Source organism: Scyliorhinus torazame, chromosome 4 (assembly GCF_047496885.1).
Source record: "Scyliorhinus torazame isolate Kashiwa2021f chromosome 4, sScyTor2.1, whole genome shotgun sequence".
NCBI lineage: Eukaryota > Metazoa > Chordata > Chondrichthyes > Carcharhiniformes > Scyliorhinidae > Scyliorhinus > Scyliorhinus torazame.
This window is the reverse complement of record NC_092710.1, coordinates 304,580,968-304,585,967: the sequence shown is the minus strand read 5'-3', so window position 1 is coordinate 304,585,967 and position 5,000 is coordinate 304,580,968. Positions and strand designations below refer to the sequence as shown.

Sequence of the window (5,000 nt, the reverse complement as noted above, 5' to 3'; positions counted from 1 at the left end):
CATTCCTCCCAACACTTGCCTGCGGGCTCAACTCAGGCAGGCGGCTTGGTCGGGCCATTCAGCTGCTGCAGCTTTGCCGGGCCTTTGCAACGCAGCACGGTTGGGTGCCTTGGCGTGCTGAACTTTGATGGGCCCGCCAGCTGGCCCGTGTGGCCGCAAGCCAGTGTGTCGGCAGGACGTTCTCTCTCCTAGCCTGAAGGCGCCGCATGAATGCAAGTTGTGGCATTGGGGCTGGTGTGGAAAGCGAAGGAAGAGAGAGCTGGCTTGCATTGCCTGCCTGACCCTTGTGCTGGCTGTGCTGAGAGAAGTGCGCAGCGTTGCAATGTGGAAAGGCAGCAGCGTGCAGGCGGCAGGCTGGTGTGAGGTGGGCGGGGCTTGCAGTTTTCCTTGGGGAGGTGGAGAAGAAAAAAGAGAGCTAGGTGGGGACGGCATGAAGGGGAGCGAGTATCAGGCATATAGGCTAGAATTAGCAGGAGAAGGAGAGAAAGAGGAGGAGAAGTAGAAGTAGAAGTAGAAAAAGAGAGAGAGAAAATTGAAAACAACCGGAAAGAAGAAGTGGCGAGGGTGCTAGGGTGGCCAACTTGAATAGGCGAGAAGACGGTGCTGCAGATGCCTACGGCCATACTAGTCTTAAAACGCCCGATCTCGTCTGATCTCGGAAGCTAAGCAGACTCAGGCCTGGTTAGTACTTGGATGGGAGACCGCCTGGGAATACCAGGTGCAGTAGGCTTTTGCGGCCAGCAGAGACTGCTCACGCCAAGCACTCTCCACACCAGAGGCAGGCCAACCTTTTGCTGCTCTCTGCGTCCTCGCCATTCCTCCCAACACTTGCCTGCGGGCTCAACTCAGGCAGGCGGCTTGGTCGGGCCATTCAGCTGCTGCAGCTTTGCCGGGCCTTTGCAACGCAGCACGGTTGGGTGCCTTGGCGTGCTGCACTTTGATGGGCCCGCCAGCTGGCCCATGTGGCCGCAAGCCAGTGTGTCGGCAGGACGTTCTCCTAGCCTGAAGGCGCCGCATGAATGCAAGTTGTGGCATTGGGGCTGGTGTGGAAAGCAAAGGAAGAGAGAGCTGGCTTGCATTGCCTGCCTGACCCTTGTGCTGGCTGTGCTGAGAGAAGTGCGCAGCGTTGCAATGTGGAAAGGCAGCAGCGTGCAGGCGGCAGGCTGGTGTGAGGTGGGCGGGGCTTGCAGTTTTCCTTGGGGAGGTGGAGAAGAAAAAAGAGAGCTAGGTGGGGACGGCATGAAGGGGAGCGAGTATCAGGCATATAGGCTAGAATTAGCAGGAGAAGGAGAGAAAGAGGAGGAGAAGTAGAAGTAGAAGTAGAAAAAGAGAGAGAAAAAATTGAAAACAACCGGAAAGAAGAAGTGGCGAGGGTGCTAGGGTGGCCAGCTTGAATAGGCGAGAAGACGGTGCTGCAGATGCCTACGGCCATACTAGTCTGAAAACGCCCGATCTCGTCTGATCTCGGAAGCTAAGCAGACTCAGGCCTGGTTAGTACTTGGATGGGAGACCGCCTGGGAATACCAGGTGCAGTAGGCTTTTGCGGCCAGCAGTGACTGCTCACGCCAAGCACTCTCCACACCAGAGGCAGGCCAACCTTTTGCTGCTCTCTGCGTCCTCGCCATTCCTCCCAACACTTGCCTGCGGGCTCAACTCAGGCAGGCGGCTTGGTCGGGCCATTCAGCTGCTGCAGCTTTGCCGGGCCTTTGCAACGCAGCACGGTTGTGTGCCTTGGCGTGCTGCACTTTGATGGGCACGCCAGCTGGCCCGTGTGGCCGCAAGCCAGTGTGTCGGCAGGACGTTCTCTCTCCTAGCCTGAAGGCGCCGCATGAATGCAAGTTGTGGCATTGGGGCTGGTGTGGAAAGCGAAGGAAGAGAGAGCTGGCTTGCATTGCCTGCCTGACCCTTGTGCTGGCTGTGCTGAGAGAAGTGCGCAGCGTTGCAATGTGGAAAGGCAGCAGCGTGCAGGCGGCAGGCTGGTGTGAGGTAGGCGGGGCTTGCAGTTTTCCTTGAGGAGGTGGAGAAGAAAAAAGAGAGCTCGGTGGGGATGGCATGAAGGGGAGCGAGTATCAGGCATATAGGCTAGAATTAGCAGGAGAAGGAGAGAAAGAGGAGGAGAAGTAGAAGTAGAAGTAGAAAAAGAGAGAGAAAAAATTGAAAACAACCGGAAAGAAGAAGTGGCGAGGGTGCTAGGGTGGCCAGCTTGAATAGGCGAGAAGACGGTCCTGCAGATGCCTACGGCCATACTAGTCTGAAAACGCCCGATCTCGTCTGATCTCGGAAGCTAAGCAGACTCAGGCCTGGTTAGTACTTGGATGGGAGACCGCCTGGGAATACCAGGTGCAGTAGGCTTTTGCGGCCAGCAGAGACTGCTCACGCCAAGCACTCTCCACACCAGAGGCAGGCCAACCTTTTGCTGCTCTCTGCGTCCTCGCCATTCCTCCCAACACTTGCCTGCGGGCTCAACTCAGGCAGGCGGCTTGGTCGGGCCATTCAGCTGCTGCAGCTTTGCCGGGCCTTTGCAACGCAGCACGGTTGGGTGCCTTGGCGTGCTGCACTTTGATGGGCCCGCCAGCTGGCCCGTGTGGCCGCAAGCCAGTGTGTCGGCAGGACGTTCTCTCTCCTAGCCTGAAGGCGCCGCATGAATGCAAGTTGTGGCATTGGGGCTGGTGTGGAAAGCGAAGGAAGAGAGAGCTGGCTTGCATTGCCTGCCTGACCCTTGTGCTGGCTGTGCTGAGAGAAGTGCGCAGCGTTGCAATGTGGAAAGGCAGCAGCGTGCAGGCGGCAGGCTGGTGTGAGGTGGGCGGGGCTTGCAGTTTTCCTTGGGGAGGTGGAGAAGAAAAAAGAGAGCTAGGTGGGGACGGCATGAAGGGGAGCGAGTATCAGGCATATAGGCTAGAATTAGCAGGAGAAGGAGAGAAAGAGGAGGAGAAGTAGAAGTAGAAGTAGAAAAAGAGAGAGAGAAAATTGAAAACAACCGGAAAGAAGAAGTGGCGAGGGTGCTAGGGTGGCCAACTTGAATAGGCGAGAAGACGGTGCTGCAGATGCCTACGGCCATACTAGTCTGAAAACGCCCGATCTCGTCTGATCTCGGAAGCTAAGCAGACTCAGGCCTGGTTAGTACTTGGATGGGAGACCGCCTGGGAATACCAGGTGCAGTAGGCTTTTGCGGCCAGCAGAGACTGCTCACGCCAAGCACTCTCCACACCAGAGGCAGGCCAACCTTTTGCTGCTCTCTGCGTCCTCGCCATTCCTCCCAACACTTGCCTGCGGGCTCAACTCAGGCAGGCGGCTTGGTCGGGCCATTCAGCTGCTGCAGCTTTGCCGGGCCTTTGCAACGCAGCACGGTTGGGTGCCTTGGCGTGCTGCACTTTGATGGGCCCGCCAGCTGGCCCGTGTGGCCGCAAGCCAGTGTGTCGGCAGGACGTTCTCCTAGCCTGAAGGCGCCGCATGAATGCAAGTTGTGGCATTGGGGCTGGTGTGGAAAGCGAAGGAAGAGAGAGCTGGCTTGCATTGCCTGCCTGACCCTTGTGCTGGCTGTGCTGAGAGAAGTGCGCAGCGTTGCAATGTGGAAAGGCAGCAGCGTGCAGGCGGCAGGCTGGTGTGAGGTAGGCGGGGCTTGCAGTTTTCCTTGAGGAGGTGGAGAAGAAAAAAGAGAGCTCGGTGGGGATGGCATGAAGGGGAGCGAGTATCAGGCATATAGGCTAGAATTAGCAGGAGAAGGAGAGAAAGAGGAGGAGAAGTAGAAGTAGAAGTAGAAAAAGAGAGAGAAAAAATTGAAAACAACCGGAAAGAAGAAGTGGCGAGGGTGCTAGGGTGGCCAGCTTGAATAGGCGAGAAGACGGTGCTGCAGATGCCTCCGGCCATACTAGTCTGAAAACGCCCGATCTCGTCTGATCTCGGAAGCTAAGCAGACTCAGGCCTGGTTAGTACTTGGATGGGAGACCGCCTGGGAATACCAGGTGCAGTAGGCTTTTGCGGCCAGCAGAGACTGCTCACGCCAAGCACTCTCCACACCAGAGGCAGGCCAACCTTTTGCTGCTCTCTGCGTCCTCGCCATTCCTCCCAACACTTGCCTGCGGGCTCAACTCAGGCAGGCGGCTTGGTCGGGCCATTCAGCTGCTGCAGCTTTGCCGGGCCTTTGCAACGCAGCACGGTTGGGTGCCTTGGCGTGCTGCACTTTGATGGGCCCGCCAGCTGGCCCGTGTGGCCGCAAGCCAGTGTGTCGGCAGGACGTTCTCTCTCCTAGCCTGAAGGCGCCGCATGAATGCAAGTTGTGGCATTGGGGCTGGTGTGCAAAGCGAAGGAAGAGAGAGCTGGCTTGCATTGCCTGCCTGACCCTTGTGCTGGCTGTGCTGAGAGAAGTGCGCAGCGTTGCAATGTGGAAAGGCAGCAGCGTGCAGGCGGCAGGCTGGTGTGAGGTGGGCGGGGCTTGCAGTTTTCCTTGGGGAGGTGGAGAAGAAAAAAGAGAGCTAGGTGGGGACGGCATGAAGGGGAGCGAGTATCAGGCATATAGGCTAGAATTAGCAGGAGAAGGAGAGAAAGAGGAGGAGAAGTAGAAGTAGAAGTAGAAAAAGAGAGAGAGAAAATTGAAAACAACCGGAAAGAAGAAGTGGCGAGGGTGCTAGGGTGGCCAACTTGAATAGGCGAGAAGACGGTGCTGCAGATGCCTACGGCCATACTAGTCTGAAAACGCCCGATCTCGTCTGATCTCGAAAGCTAAGCAGACTCAGGCCTGGTTAGTACTTGGATGGGAGACCGCCTGGGAATACCAGGTGCAGTAGGCTTTTGCGGCCAGCAGAGACTGCTCACGCCAAGCACTCTCCACACCAGAGGCAGGCCAACCTTTTGCTGCTCTCTGCGTCCTCGCCATTCCTCCCAACACTTGCCTGCGGGCTCAACTCAGGCAGGCGGCTTGGTCGGGCCATTCAGCTGCTGCAGCTTTGCCGGGCCTTTGCAACGCAGCACGGTTGGGTGCCTTGGCGTGCTGCACTTTGATG

At 57.4% G+C, this 5,000-nt stretch overlaps 6 non-coding genes across 6 annotated transcripts; all 6 read left to right on the top strand.

Moving 5' to 3' along the window:
* Window positions 1-611: 611 nt before the first annotated feature.
* Window positions 612-730, top strand: LOC140413394 (5S ribosomal RNA). Its single transcript, XR_011942564.1, has one exon. It is a non-coding gene; the product is annotated as a 5S ribosomal RNA (ribosomal RNA).
* A 690-nt stretch (window positions 731-1,420) lies between these two features.
* Window positions 1,421-1,539, top strand: LOC140412203 (5S ribosomal RNA). Its single transcript, XR_011941405.1, has one exon. It is a non-coding gene; the product is annotated as a 5S ribosomal RNA (ribosomal RNA).
* Window positions 1,540-2,233: 694 nt separating this feature from the next.
* On the top strand, window positions 2,234-2,352 carry LOC140412202 (5S ribosomal RNA). The gene has a single exon (XR_011941404.1). It is a non-coding gene; the product is annotated as a 5S ribosomal RNA (ribosomal RNA).
* A 694-nt stretch (window positions 2,353-3,046) lies between these two features.
* Window positions 3,047-3,165, top strand: LOC140412201 (5S ribosomal RNA). The gene has a single exon (XR_011941403.1). It is a non-coding gene; the product is annotated as a 5S ribosomal RNA (ribosomal RNA).
* A 690-nt stretch (window positions 3,166-3,855) lies between these two features.
* LOC140414539 (5S ribosomal RNA) lies at window positions 3,856-3,974 on the top strand. The gene has a single exon (XR_011943676.1). It is a non-coding gene; the product is annotated as a 5S ribosomal RNA (ribosomal RNA).
* A 694-nt stretch (window positions 3,975-4,668) lies between these two features.
* On the top strand, window positions 4,669-4,787 carry LOC140413633 (5S ribosomal RNA). Its single transcript, XR_011942795.1, has one exon. It is a non-coding gene; the product is annotated as a 5S ribosomal RNA (ribosomal RNA).
* Window positions 4,788-5,000: the final 213 nt, after the last annotated feature.